This window comes from Hemiscyllium ocellatum, unplaced genomic scaffold, assembly GCF_020745735.1.
Source record: "Hemiscyllium ocellatum isolate sHemOce1 unplaced genomic scaffold, sHemOce1.pat.X.cur. scaffold_1084_pat_ctg1, whole genome shotgun sequence".
NCBI lineage: Eukaryota > Metazoa > Chordata > Chondrichthyes > Orectolobiformes > Hemiscylliidae > Hemiscyllium > Hemiscyllium ocellatum.
The window spans coordinates 84,906-100,181 of NW_026867670.1; the positions used below are offsets into that span (position 1 = coordinate 84,906).

A 15,276-nucleotide genomic window follows, 5' to 3' on the forward strand; every position below is an offset into this window, starting at 1 on the left:
TGTGTACAGCGACGGCAGTGAGAGGGGTGTGTGTACAGCGATGGCAGTGTGTGTGTGTGTGTGTGTGTGTGTGTGTGTGTGTGTGTGTACACACCGACGGCAGTGTGAGGGCTGTGTGTACAGCGATGGCAGTGAGAGGGGTGTGTGTACAGCGATGGCAGTGTGTGTGTGTGTGTGTGTGTGTGTGTGTACACACCGACGGCAGTGTGAGGGCTGTGTGTACACCGACGGCAGTGTGAGGGGTGTGTGTATGTACACCGACGGCAGTGTGAGGGGTGTGTGTACACCGACGGCAGTGAGAGGGGTGTGTGTATGTACACCGACGGCAGTGTGAGGGGTGTGTGTGTGTGTGTACACCGACGGCAGTGTGAGGGGTGTGTGTGTATGTGTACACCGACGGCAGTGTGAGGGGTGTGTGTTCACCGACGGCAGTGTGAGGGGTGTGTGTACACCGACGGCAGTGTGAGGGGTGTGTGTACACCGACGGCAGTGTGGGGGCTGTGTGTACACCGACGGCAGTGTGAGGGGGGTGTGTACACCGACGGCAGTGTGAGGGGGGTGTGTACACCGACGGCAGTGTGAGGGGGGTGTGTACACCGACGGCAGTGTGAGGGGGGTGTGTACACCGACGGCAGTGTGAGGGGGGTGTGTACACCGACGGCAGTGTGAGGGGGGTGTGTACACCGACGGCAGTGTGAGGGGGGTGTGTACACCGACGGCAGTGTGAGGGGGGTGTGTACACCGACGGCAGTGTGAGGGGGGTGTGAACAGCGACGGCAGTGTGAGGGGGGTGTGTACAGCGATGGCAGTGAGAGGGGTGTGTGTACAGCGATGGCAGTGTGTGTGTGTATGTGTGTGTGTGTGTACACCGACGGCAGTGTGAGAGGTGTGTGTATGTACACCGACGGCAGTGTGAGGGGGGTGTGTACACCGACGGCAGTGTGAGGGGGGTGTGTACACCGACGGCAGTGTGAGGGGGGTGTGTACACCGACGGCAGTGTGAGGGGGGTGTGTACACCGACGGCAGTGTGAGGGGGGTGTGAACAGCGACGGCAGTGTGAGGGGGGTGTGTACAGCGATGGCAGTGAGAGGGGTGTGTGTACAGCGATGGCAGTGTGTGTGTGTGTGTGTGTGTGTGTGTGTGTACACCGACGGCAGTGTGAGAGGTGTGTGTACACCGACGGCAGTGTGAGAGGTGTGTGTATGTACACCGACGGCAGTGTGAGGGGTGTGTGTACACCGACGGCAGTGTGAGAGGTGTGTGTACAGCGACGGCAGTGTGAGGGGGGTGTGTACACCGATGGCAGTGTGACGGGGGTGTGTACACCGACGGCAGTGTGAGTGGGGTGTGTGTGTGTGTACACCGACGGCAGTGTGAGGGGAGTGTGTACAGCGACGGCAGTGTGAGGGGGGTGTGTACAGCGACGGCAGTGTGAGGGGGGTGTGTGTGTGTGTACAGCGACGGCAGTGTGAGGGGTGTGTGTGTGTGTGTACACCGACGGCAGTGTGAGGGGTGTGTGTACACCGACGGCAGTGTGAGGGGTGTGTGTACACCGACGGCAGTGTGAGGGGTGTGTGTGTGTGTGTACACCGACGGCAGTGTGAGGGGTGTGTGTGTGTGTGTACACCGACGGCAGTGTGAGGGGTGTGTGTGTGTGTGTACACCGACGGCAGTGTGAGGGGTGTGTGTTCACCGACGGCAGTGTGAGGGGTGTGTGTACACCGACGGCAGTGTGAGGGGTGTGTGTACACCGACGGCAGTGTGGGGGCTGTGTGTACACCGACGGCAGTGTGAGGAGGGTGTGTACACCGACGGCAGTGTGAGGGGGGTGTGTACACCGACGGCAGTGTGAGGGGGGTGTGTACACCGACGGCAGTGTGAGGGGGGTGTGTACACCGACGGCAGTGTGAGGGGGGTGTGTACACCGACGGCAGTGTGAGGGGTGTGTGTACACCGACGGCAGTGTGAGGGGGGTGTGTACACCGACGGCAGTGTGAGGGGGGTGTGTACACCGACGGCAGTGTGAGGGGGGTGTGTACACCGACGGCAGTGTGAGGGGTGTGTGTACACCGACGGCAGTGTGAGAGGTGTGTGTACACTGACGGCAGTGTGAGAGGTGTGTGTATGTACACCGACGGCAGTGTGAGGGGTGTGTGTACACCGACGGCAGTGTGAGAGGTGTGTGTACAGCGACGGCAGTGTGACGGGGGTGTGTACACCGACGGCAGTGTGACGGGGGTGTGTACACCGACGGCAGTGTGACGGGGGTGTGTACACCGACGGCAGTGTGAGGGGGGTGTGTGTGTGTGTACACCGACGGCAGTGTGAGGGGAGTGTGTACAGCGACGGCAGTGTGAGGGGTGTGTGTGTGTGTGTACAGCGACGGCAGTGTGAGGGGGGTGTGTACACCGACGGCAGTGTGAGGGCTGTGTGTACACCGACGGCAGTGTGAGGGGGGTGTGTACACCGACGGCAGTGTGAGGGCTGTGTGTACACCGACGGCAGTGTGAGGGCTGTGTGTACACCGACGGCAGTGTGAGGGCTGTGTGTACACCGACGGCAGTGTGAGGGCTGTGTGTACACCGACGGCAGTGTGTGGGCTGTGTGTACACCGACGGCAGTGTGAGGGCTGTGTGTACACCGACGGCAGTGTGAGGGCTGTGTGTACACCGACGGCAGTGTGAGGGCTGTGTGTACACCGACGGCAGTGTGAGGGCTGTGTGTACACCGACGGCAGTGTGAGGGCTGTGTGTACACCGACGGCAGTGTGAGGGCTGTGTGTACACCGACGGCAGTGTGAGGGCTGTGTGTACACCGACGGCAGTGTGAGGGCTGTGTGTACACCGACGGCAGTGTGAGGGCTGTGTGTACACCGACGGCAGTGTGAGGGCTGTGTGTACACCGACGGCAGTGTGAGGGCTGTGTGTACACCGACGGCAGTGTGAGGGCTGTGTGTACACCGACGGCAGTGTGAGGGCTGTGTGTACACCGACGGCAGTGTGAGGGCTGTGTGTACACCGACGGCAGTGTGAGGGCTGTGTGTACACCGACGGCAGTGTGAGGGCTGTGTGTACACCGACGGCAGTGTGAGGGCTGTGTGTACACCGACGGCAGTGTGAGGGCTGTGTGTACACCGACGGCAGTGTGAGGGCTGTGTGTACACCGACGGCAGTGTGAGGGCTGTGTGCACACCGACGGCAGTGTGAGGGCTGTGTGTACACCGACGGCAGTGTGAGGGCTGTGTGCACACCGACGGCAGTGTGAGGGCTGTGTGTACACCGACGGCAGTGTGAGGGCTGTGTGTACACCGACGGCAGTGTGAGGGCTGTGTGTACACCGACGGCAGTGTGAGGGCTGTGTGTACACCGACGGCAGTGTGAGGGCTGTGTGTGCACACCGACGGCAGTGTGAGGGGCGTGTGTGTACACCGACGGCAGTGTGAGGGGTGTGTGTACACCGACGGCAGTGTGAGGGCTGTGTGTGTACACCGACGGCAGTGTGAGGGGTGTGTGTACACCGACGGCAGTGTGAGGGCTGTGTGTGTACACCGACGGCAGTGTGAGGGGGGTGTGTACTGCGACGGCAGTGTGAGGGGGGTGTGTACACCGACGGCAGTGTGAGGGGGGTGTGTACACCGACGGCAGTGTGAGGGGGGTGTGTACAGCGACGGCAGTGAGAGGGGTGTGTGTACAGCGATGGCAGTGTGTGTGTGTGTGTGTGTGTGTGTGTGTGTGTACACACCGACGGCAGTGTGAGGGCTGTGTGTACAGCGATGGCAGTGAGAGGGGTGTGTGTACAGCGATGGCAGTGTGTGTGTGTGTGTGTGTGTGTGTGTGTGTGTACACACCGACGGCAGTGTGAGGGCTGTGTGTACACCGACGGCAGTGTGAGGGGTGTGTGTATGTACACCGACGGCAGTGTGAGGGGTGTGTGTACACCGACGGCAGTGAGAGGGGTGTGTGTATGTACACCGACGGCAGTGTGAGGGGTGTGTGTACACCGATGGCAGTGAGAGGGGTGTGTGTACACCGACGGCAGTGTGAGGGGTGTGTGTATGTACACCGATGGCAGTGTGAGGGGTGTGTATACACCGAAGGCAGTGTGAGGGGTGTGTGTACAGCGACGGCAGTGTGAGGGGGGTGTGTACACCGATGGCAGTGTGAGGGGTGTGTGTGTGTATGTACACCGATGGCATGTGAGGGGTGTGTGTGTGTGTATGTACACCGATGGCAGTGTGAGGGATGTGTGTACAGCGACGGCAGTGTGAGGGCTGTGTGTACACCGACGGCAGTGTGAGGGGTGTGTGTACACCGACGGCAGTGTGAGGGGTGTGTGTGTGTGTACACCGACGGCAGTGTGAGGGCTGTGTGTGTACACCGACGGCAGTGTGAGGGGTGTGTGTGCGTGTGTGTACACCGATGGCAGTGTGAGGGATGTGTGTACAGCGACGGCAGTGTGAGGGCTGTGTGTACACCGACGGCAGTGTGAGGGGTGTGTATACACCGACGGCAGTGTGAGGGGTGCGTGTGTGTGTGTGTACACCGACGGCAGTGTGAGGAGGGTGTGTACACCGACGGCAGTGTGAGGGGTGTGTGTACAGCGACGGCAGTGTGAGGGGTGTGTGTGTGTGTGTACACCGACGGCAGTGTGAGGGCTGTGTGTACAGCGACGGCAGTGAGGGCTGTGTGTACACCGACGGCAGTGTGAGGGCTGTGTGTACAGCGACGGCAGTGTGAGGGGGGTGTGTACACCGACGGCAGTGTGAGGGGGGTGTGTACACCGACGGCAGTGTGAGGGGGGTGTGTACAGCGACGGCAGTGTGAGGGCTGTGTGTACAGCGACGGCAGTGTGAGGGCTGTGTGTACACTGATGGCAGTGTGAGGGGTGTGTGTGTGTGTGTACACCGACGGCAGTGTGAGGGGGGTGTGTACAGCGACGGCAGTGTGAGGGCTGTGTGTACACCGACGGCAGTGTGAGGGCTGTGTGTGTACACCGACGGCAGTGTGATGGGGGTGTGTACACCGACGGCAGTGTGAGGGGTGTGTGTACACCGACGGCAGTGTGAGGCGGGTGTGTACAGCGATGGCAGTGTGTACACTGACGGCAGTGTGAGGCGGGTGTGTACACCGACGGCAGTGTGAGGGGGGTGTGTACAGCGATGGCAGTGTGTACACTGACGGCAGTGTGAGGCGGGTGTGTACACCGACGGCAGTGTGAGGGGGGTGTGTATACCGACGGCAGTGTGAGGGGGGTGTGTGTGTGTGTGTACACCGACGGCAGTGTGAGGGGGGTGTGTACACCGACGGCAGTGTGAGGGGGGTGTGTATGTACACCGATGGCAGTGTGAGGGGTGTGTGTGTGTGTGTACACCGACAGCAGTGTGAGGGGGGTGTGTACACCGACGGCAGTGTGAGGGGGGTGTGTACACCGACGGCAGTGTGAGGGGAGTGTGTACACCGACGGCAGTGTGAGGGGGGTGTGTATACCGACGGCAGTGTGAGGGGGGTGTGTGTGTGTGTGTGTACACCGACGGCAGTGTGAGGGGGGTGTGTACACCGACGGCAGTGTGAGGGGGGTGTGTACAGCGACGGCAGTGTGAGGGGGGTGTGTACTGCGACGGCAGTGTGAGGGGGGTGTGTACACCGACGGCAGTGTGAGGGGGGTGTGTACAGCGACGGCAGTGTGAGGGGGGTGTGTACTGCGACGGCAGTGTGAGGGGGGTGTGTACTGCGACGGCAGTGTGAGGGGGGTGTGTACAGCGACGGCAGTGTGAGGGGGAAGTGTACAGCGACGGCAGTGTGAGGGGGAAGTGTACAGCGACGGCAGTGAGAGGGGTGTGTGTACAGCGACGGCAGTGTGAGGGGGGGGTGTATACCGACGGCAGTGTGAGGGGGGTGTGTGTGTGTGTGTACACCGACGGCAGTGTGAGGGGGGTGTGTACACCGACGGCAGTGTGAAGGGGGTGTGTACACCGACGGCAGTGTGAAGGGGGTGTGTACACCGACGGCAGTGTGAGGGGGGTGTGTATGTACACCGATGGCAGTGTGAGGGGTGTGTGTGTGTGTACACCGACGGCAGTGTGAGGGGGGTGTGTACTGCGACGGCAGTGTGAGGGGGGTGTGTACAGCGACGGCAGTGAGAGGGGGGTGTGTACAGCGATGGCAGTGTGTGTGTGTGTGTGTGTGTGTGTGTGTGTGTGTGTGTACACACCGACGGCAGTGTGAGGGCTGTGTGTACACCGACGGCAGTGTGAGGGGTGTGTGTATGTACGCCGATGGCAGTGAGAGGGGTGTGTGTACACCGACGGCAGTGTGAGGGGTGTGTGTATGTACACCGATGGCAGTGTGAGGGGTGTGTATACACCGAAGGCAGTGTGAGGGGTGTGTGTACAGCGACGGCAGTGTGAGGGGGGTGTGTACACCGATGGCAGTGTGAGGGGTGTGTGTGTGTATGTACACCGATGGCATGTGAGGGGTGTGTGTGTGTGTATGTACACCGATGGCAGTGTGAGGGATGTGTGTACAGCGACGGCAGTGTGAGGGCTGTGTGTACACCGACGGCAGTGTGAGGGGTGTGTGTACACCGACGGCAGTGTGAGGGGTGTGTGTGTGTGTACACCGACGGCAGTGTGAGGGCTGTGTGTGTACACCGACGGCAGTGTGAGGGGTGTGTGTGTGTGTGTGTACACCGATGGCAGTGTGAGGGATGTGTGTACAGCGACGGCAGTGTGAGGGCTGTGTGTACACCGACGGCAGTGTGAGGGGTGTGTATACACCGACGGCAGTGTGAGGGGTGTGTGTGTGTGTGTGTGTACACCGACGGCAGTGTGAGGAGGGTGTGTACACCGACGGCAGTGTGAGGGGTGTGTGTACAGCGACGGCAGTGTGAGGGGTGTGTGTGTGTGTGTACACCGACGGCAGTGTGAGGGCTGTGTGTACAGCGACGGCAGTGAGGGCTGTGTGTACACCGACGGCAGTGTGAGGGCTGTGTGTACAGCGACGGCAGTGTGAGGGGGGTGTGTACACCGACGGCAGTGTGAGGGGGGTGTGTACACCGACGGCAGTGTGAGGGGGGTGTGTACACCGACGGCAGTGTGAGGGCTGTGTGTACAGCGACGGCAGTGTGAGGGCTGTGTGTACACTGATGGCAGTGTGAGGGGTGTGTGTGTGTGTGTGTGTGTGTGTGTGTGTACACCGATGGCAGTGTGAGGGGTGTGTGTGTGTATGTACACCGACGGCAGTGTGAGGGGTGTGTGTACACCGACGGCAGTGTGAGGAGTGTGTGTACACCGACGGCAGTGTGAGGGCTGTGTGTACACCGACGGCGGTGTGAGGGCTGTGTGTACACCGACGGCAGTGTGAGGGCTGTGTGTAACCGACGGCAGTGTGAGGGGTGTGTGTACACCGACGGCAGTGTGAGGGGTGTGTGTGTGTACACCGACGGCAGTGTGAGGGGGGTGTGTACAGCGACGGCAGTGTGAGGGGTGTGTGTACAGCGACGGCAGTGTGAGGGTGGTGTGTACAGCGACGGCAGTGTGAGGGTGGTGTGTACAGCGACGGCAGTGTGAGGGTGGTGTGTACACCAACGGCAGTGTGAGGGTGGTGTGTACACCGACGGCAGTGTGAGGGTGGTGTGTACACCGACGGCAGTGTGAGGGTGGTGTGTACACCGACGGCAGTGTGAGGGTGGTGTGTACACCGACGGCAGTGTGAGGGGGGGTGTGTACACCGACGGCAGTGTGAGGGGGGGTGTGTACACCGACGGCAGTGTGAGGGGGGTGTGTACACCGACGGCAGTGTGAGGGGGGTGTGTACAGCGATGGCAGTGTGTGTGTGTGTGTGTACACACCGTCGGCAGTGTGAGGGCTGTGTGTACAGCGATGGCAGTGAGAGGGGTGTGTGTACAGCGATGGCAGTGTGTGTGTGTGTGTGTGTACACACCGACAGCAGTGTGAGGGGTGTGTGTACACCGACGGCAGTGTGAGGGGTGTGTATACACCGACGGCAGTGTGAGGGGTGTGTATACACCGACGGCAGTGTGAGGGGTGTGTATACACCGACGGCAGTGAGAGGGGGGTGTGTACACCGACGGCAGTGTGAGGCGTGTGTGTACACCGACGGCAGTGTGAGGGCTGTGTGTACAGCGACGGCAGTGTGAGGGCTGTGTGTACACCGATGGCAGTGTGAGGAGGGTGTGTACACCGATGGCAGTGTGAGGGGGGTGTGTGCGTACACCGACGGCAGAGTGAGGGGGGTGTGTACACCGACGGCAGTGTGTGTGTGTACACACCGATGGCAGTGAGAGGGGTGTGTGTACACCGATGGCAGTGTGAGGGGTGTGTGTACACCGACGGCAGTGTGAGGGGTGTGTGTACACCGACGGCAGTGTGAGGGGTGTGTGTACACCGACGGCAGTGTGAGGGGTGTGTGTACACCGACGGCAGTGTGAGGGGTGTGTGTGTGTGTGTACACCGACGGCAGTGTGAGGGGTGTGTGTGTGTGTGTACACCGACGGCAGTGTGAGGGGTGTGTGTACACCGACGGCAGTGAGAGGGCTGTGTGTGTACACCGACGGCAGTGTGAGGGGGGGGTGTACACCGACGGCAGTGTGAGGGGGGTGTGTACACCGACGGCAGTGTGAGGGGGGGGTGTACAGCGATGGCAGTGTGTACACTGACGGCAGTGTGAGGCGGGCGTGTACACCGACGGCAGTGTGAGGGGGGTGTGTACACCGACGGCAGTGTGAGGGGGTGTGTACACCGACGGCAGTGTGAGGGGGGTGTGTGTGTACACCGACGGCAGTGTGAGGGGGATGTGTACAGCGACGGCAGTGTGAGGGGGGTGTGTACACCGACGGCAGTGTGAGGGGGGTGTGTACACCGACGGCAGTGTGTGTGTGTACACACCGATGGCAGTGAGAGGGGTGTGTGTACAGCGATGGCAGTGTGTGTGTGTGTGTGTGTGTGTGTACACACCGACGGCAGTGTGAGGGCTGTGTGTACACCGACGGCAGTGTGAGGGGTGTGTGTATGTACACCGATGGCAGTGTGAGGGGTGTGTGTACACCGGCGGCAGTGTGAGGGGTGTGTGTACACCGACGCCAGTGTGAGGGGTGTGTGTACACCGACGGCAGTGTGTGTGTGTGTGTACACCGACGGCAGTGTGAGGGGTGTGTGTTCACCGACGGCAGTGTGAGGGGGGTGTGTTCACCGACGGCAGTGTGGGGGGGTGTGTACACCGACGGCAGTGTGGGGGGGGTGTGTACACCGACGGCAGTGTGAGGGGTGTGTGTGTGTGTGTGTACACCGACGGCAGTGTGAGGGGGGTGTGTGTGTGTGTGTACACCGACGGCAGTGTGAGGGGGGTGTGTACAGCGACGGCAGTGTGAGGGGTGTGTGTACACCGACGGCAGTGTGAGGGGTGTGTGTACACCGACGGCAGTGTGAGGGGGGTGTGTACACCGACGGCAGTGTGAGGGGGGTGTGTACACCGACGGCAGTGTGAGGGGGGTGTGTACACCGACGGCAGTGTGAGGGGGGTGTGTACACCGACGGCAGTGTGAGGGGGGTGTGTACACCGACGGCAGTGTGAGGGGGGTGTGTACACCGACGGCAGTGTGAGGGGGGTGTGTGTGTGTGTACACCGACGGCAGTGTGAGGGGTGTGTGTACACTGACGGCAGTGTGAGGGGTGTGTGTACACCGACGGCAGTGTGACGGGTGTGTGTGTGTGTGTACACCGGCGGCAGTGTGAGGGGTGTGTGTACACCGACGGCAGTGTGAGGGGTGTGTGTACACCGACGGCAGTGTGAGGGGTGTGTGTGTGTGTGTACACCGACGGCAGTGTGAGGGGTGTGTGTACACCGACGGCAGTGTGAGGGGTGTGTGTACACCGACGGCAGTGTGAGGGTGTGTGTGTGTGTGTACACCGACGGCAGTGTGAGGGGTGTGTGTACACCGACGGCAGTGTGAGGGGGGTGTGTGTGTGTGTACACCGACGGCAGTGTGAGGGGTGTGTGTACACCGACGGCAGTGTGAGGGGGGTGTGTGTGTGTGTACACCGACGGCAGTGTGAGGGGTGTGTACACACTGACGGCAGTGTGAGGGGTGTGTGTACACCGACGGCAGTGTGAGGGGTGTGTGTGTGTGTGTACACCGACGGCAGTGTGAGGGGGGTGTGTACACCGACGGCAGTGTGAGGGGTGTGTGTGTGTGTGTACACCGACGGCAGTGTGAGGGGGGTGTGTACAGCGACGGCAGTGTGAGGGGTGTGTGTACACCGACGGCAGTGTGAGGGGTGTGTGTACACCGACGGCAGTGTGAGGAGGGTGTGTACACCGACGGCAGTGTGAGGGGGGTGTGTACACCGACGGCAGTGTGAGGGGGGTGTGTACACCGACGGCAGTGTGAGGGGGGTGTGTACACCGACGGCAGTGTGAGGGGGGTGTGTGTGTGTGTACACCGACGGCAGTGTGAGGGGTGTGTGTACACTGACGGCAGTGTGAGGGGTGTGTGTACACCGACGGCAGTGTGAGGGGTGTGTGTGTGTGTGTACACCGGCGGCAGTGTGAGGGGTGTGTGTACACCGGCGGCAGTGTGAGGGGTGTGTGTACACCGACGGCAGTGTGAGGGGTGTGTGTGTGTGTGTGTACACCGACGGCAGTGTGAGGGGTGTGTGTGTGTGTACACCGACGGCAGTGTGAGGGGTGTGTGTACACCGACGGCAGTGTGAGGGGTGTGTGTGTGTGTGTACACCGACGGCAGTGTGAGGGGTGTGTGTACACCGGCGGCAGTGTGAGGGGTGTGTGTACACCGACGGCAGTGTGAGGGGTGTGTGTGTGTGTGTGTACACCGACGGCAGTGTGAGGGGTGTGTGTGTGTGTGTACACCGACGGCAGTGTGAGGGGTGTGTGTGTGTGTGTACACCGACGGCAGTGTGAGGGGTGTGTGTACACTGACGGCAGTGTGAGGGGTGTGTGTACACCGACGGCAGTGTGAGGGGTGTGTGTACACCGACGGCAGTGTGAGGGGTGTGTGTACACCGACGGCAGTGTGAGGGGTGTGTGTACACCGACGGCAGTGTGAGGGGTGTGTGTGTGTGTGTACACCGACGGCAGTGTGAGGGGGGTGTGTACACCGACGGCAGTGTGAGGGGTGTGTGTGTGTGTGTACACCGACGGCAGTGTGAGGGGTGTGTGTACAGCGACGGCAGTGTGAGGGGTGTGTGTACACCGACGGCAGTGTGAGGAGGGTGTGTACACCGACGGCAGTGTGAGGGGGGTGTGTACACCGACGGCAGTGTGAGGGGGGTGTGTACACCGACGGCAGTGTGAGGGGGGTGTGTACACCGACGGCAGTGTGAGGGGGGTGTGTACACCGACGGCAGTGTGAGGGGGGTGTGTACACCGACGGCAGTGTGAGGGGTGTGTGTGTGTGTGTACACCGACGGCAGTGTGAGGGGTGTGTGTACACTGACGGCAGTGTGAGGGGTGTGTGTACACCGACGGCAGTGTGAGGGGTGTGTGTGTGTGTACACCGGCGGCAGTGTGAGGGGTGTGTGTGTGTGTGTACACCGACGGCAGTGTGAGGGGGGTGTGTACACCGACGGCAGTGTGAGGGGTGTGTGTGTGTGTGTACACCGACGGCAGTGTGAGGGGGGTGTGTACAGCGACAGCAGTGTGAGGGGTGTGTGTACACCGACGGCAGTGTGAGGGGGGTGTGTACACCGACGGCAGTGTGAGGGGGGTGTGTACACCGACGGCAGTGTGAGGGGGGTGTGTGTGTGTGTACACCGACGGCAGTGTGAGGGGTGTGTGTACACCGACGGCAGTGTGAGGGGTGTGTGTGTGTGTGTACACCGGCGGCAGTGTGAGGGGTGTGTGTATGTGTGTACACCGGCGGCAGTGTGAGGGGTGTGTGTACACCGACGGCAGTGTGAGGGGCGTGTGTACACCGACGGCAGTGTGAGGGGTGTGTGTGTGTGTGTACACCGACGGCAGTGTGAGGGGTGTGTGTGTGTGTGTACACCGACGGCAGTGTGAGGGGTGTGTGTACACCGACGGCAGTGTGAGGGGTGTGTGTACACCGACGGCAGTGTGAGGGGTGTGTGTGTGTGTGTACACCGACGGCAGTGTGAGGGGTGTGTGTGTGTGTGTACACCGACGGCAGTGTGAGGGGTGTGTGTTCACCGACGGCAGTGTGAGGGGGGTGTGTACACCGACGGCAGTGTGAGGGGGGTGTGTACACCGACGGCAGTGTGAGGGGGGTGTGTACACCGACGGCAGTGTGAGGGGGGTGTGTACACCGACGGCAGTGTGAGGGGTGTGTGTACACCGACGGCAGTGTGAGGGGGGTGTGTACACCGACGGCAGTGTGAGGGGGGTGTGTACACCGACGGCAGTGTGAGGGGGGTGTGAACAGCGACGGCAGTGTGAGGGCTGTGTGTACACCAACGGCAGTGAGAGGGGTGTGTGTATGTACACCGACGGCAGTGTGAGGGGTGTGTGTACACCGACGGCAGTGTGAGGGGTGTGTGTACACCGACGGCAGTGTGAGGGGTGTGTGTACACCGACGGCAGTGTGAGGGGGGTGTGTGTGTGTGTACACCGACGGCAGTGTGAGGGGGGTGTGTACACCGACGGCAGTGTGAGGGGTGTGTGTGTGTGTGTACAGCGACGGCAGTGTGAGGGGGGTGTGTACAGCGACGGCAGTGTGAGGGGTGTGTGTACAGCGACGGCAGTGTGAGGGGGGTGTGTACACCGACGGCAGAGTGAGGGGTGTGTGTGTGTGTGTGTGTGTACACCGACGGCAGTGTGAGGGGTGTGTGTACAGCGATGGCAGTGAGAGGGGTGTGTGTACAGCGATGGCAGTGTGTGTGTGTGTGTGTGTGTGTGTGTGTGTGTGTGTACACACCAACGGCAGTGTGAGGGGGGTGTGTACAGCGACGGCAGTGTGAGGGGTGTGTGTATGTACACCGACGGCAGTGTGAGGGGTGTGTGTATGTACACCGACGGCAGTGTGAGGGCTGTGTGTACACCGACGGCAGTGTGAGGGCTGTGTGTACACCGACGGCAGTGTGAGGGCTGTGTGTACACCGACGGCAGTGTGAGGGCTGTGTGTACACCGACGGCAGTGTGAGGGCTGTGTGTACACCGACGGCAGTGTGAGGGCTGTGTGTGCACACCGACGGCAGTGTGAGGGCTGTGTGTGCACACCGACGGCAGTGTGAGGGGGGTGTGTGTACACCGACGGCAGTGTGAGGGGTGTGTGTATACCGACGGCAGTGTGAGGGCTGTGTGTGTACACCGACGGAAGTGTGAGGGGGGTGTGTACACCGACGGCAGTGTGAGGGGTGTGTGTACACCGACGGCAGTGTGAGGGGGGGGTGTACAGCGATGGCAGTGTGTACACTGACGGCAGTGTGAGGCAGGTGTGTACACCGACGGCAGTGTGAGGGGGGTGTGTACAGCGATGGCAGTGTGTACACTGACGGCAGTGTGAGGGGGGTGTGTACAGCGATGGCAGTGTGTACACTGACGGCAGTGTGAGGCGGGTGTGTACACCGACGGCAGTCTGAGGGGGGTGTGTACACCGACGGCAGTCTGAGGGGGGTGTGTACACCGACGGCAGTCTGAGGGGGGTGTGTACACCGACGGCAGTCTGAGGGGGGTGTGTACACCGACGGCAGTCTGAGGGGGGTGTGTACACCGACGGCAGTCTGAGGGGGGTGTGTACACCGACGGCAGTGTGAGGGGGGTGTGTACAGCGACGGCAGTGTGAGGGGGGTGTGTACAGCGACGGCAGTGTGAGGGGGTGTGTGTGTACACCGACGACAGTGTGAGGGGGGGTGTGTGTACACCGACGGCAGTGTGAGGGGGGTGTGTACACCGACGGCAGTGTGTGTGTGTGTGTGTGTGTGTATACACACCGATGGCAGTGAGAGGGGTGTGTGTACAGCGATGGCAGTGTGTGTGTGTACACACCGACGGCAGTGTGAGGGCTGTGTGTACACCGACGGCAGTGTGAGGGGTGTGTGTATGTACACCGATGGCAGTGTGAGGGGTGTGTGTACACCGGCGGCAGTGTGAGGGGTGTGTGTACACTGACGGCAGTGTGAGGGGTGTGTGTACACCGACGGCAGTGTGAGGGGTGTGTGTACACCGACGGCAGTGTGAGGGGTGTGTGTGTGTGTGTACACCGACGGCAGTGTGAGGGGTGTGTGTGTGTGTGTACACCGACGGCAGTGTGAGGGGGTGTGTACACCGACGGCAGTGTGAGGGGTGTGTGTGTGTGTGTACACTGACGGCAGTGTGAGGGGGGTGTGTACAGCGACGGCAGTGTGAGGGGGGTGTGTACAGCGACGGCAGTGTGAGGGGGGTGTGTACACCGACGGCAGTGTGAGGGGTGTGTGTGTGTGTGTACACCGACGGCAGTGTGAGGGGTGTGTGTACACCGACGGCAGTGTGAGGGGTGTGTGTGTGTGTGTACACCGACGGCAGTGTGAGGGGTGTGTGTGTGTGTGTACACCGACGGCAGTGTGAGGGGGGTGTGTACACCGACGGCAGTGTGAGGGGTGTGTGTGTGTGTGTACACTGACGGCAGTGTGAGGGGGGTGTGTACAGCGACGGCAGTGTGAGGGGGGTGTGTACAGCGACGGCAGTGTGAGGGGGGTGTGTACAGCGACGGCAGTGTGAGGGGGGTGTGTACACCGACGGCAGTGTGAGGGGGGTGTGTACACCGACGGCAGTGTGAGGGGTGTGTGTGTGTGTGTACACCGACGGCAGTGTGAGGGGGGTGTGTACACCGACGGCAGTGTGAGGGGTGTGTGTGTGTGTGTACAGCGACGGCAGTGTGAGGGGGGTGTGTACACCGACGGCAGTGTGAGGGGGGTGTGTACACCGACGGCACTGTGAGGGGGGTGTGTACACCGACGGCACTGTGAGGGGGGTGTGTGTGTGTGTGTACACCGACGGCAGTGTGAGGGGGGTGTGTACACCGACGGCAGTGTGAGGGGGGTGTGTACAGCGATGGCAGTGTGAGGGGGGTGTGTACACCGACGGCAGTGTGAGGGGGGTGTGTACAGCGATGGCAGTGTGAGGGGGGTGTGTACACCGACGGCAGTGTGAGGGGGGTGTGTACACCGACGGCAGTGTGAGGGGGGTGTGAACAGCGATGGCAGTGTGAGGGGTGTGTGTACAGCGATGGCAGTGTGTGTACAGCGATGGCAGTGTGTGTGTGTGTGTGTGTGTACACACCGACGGCAGTGTGAGGGCTGTGTG

At 61.6% G+C, this 15,276-nt stretch overlaps 1 protein-coding gene across 4 annotated transcripts in view; it reads right to left on the reverse strand.

Annotated features, from left to right (window-relative positions):
• Positions 1 to 15,276, reverse strand: part of klhdc3 (kelch domain containing 3) — a 102,315-nt gene that overhangs the window by 56,584 nt on the left and 30,455 nt on the right. The window lies entirely within an intron of this gene.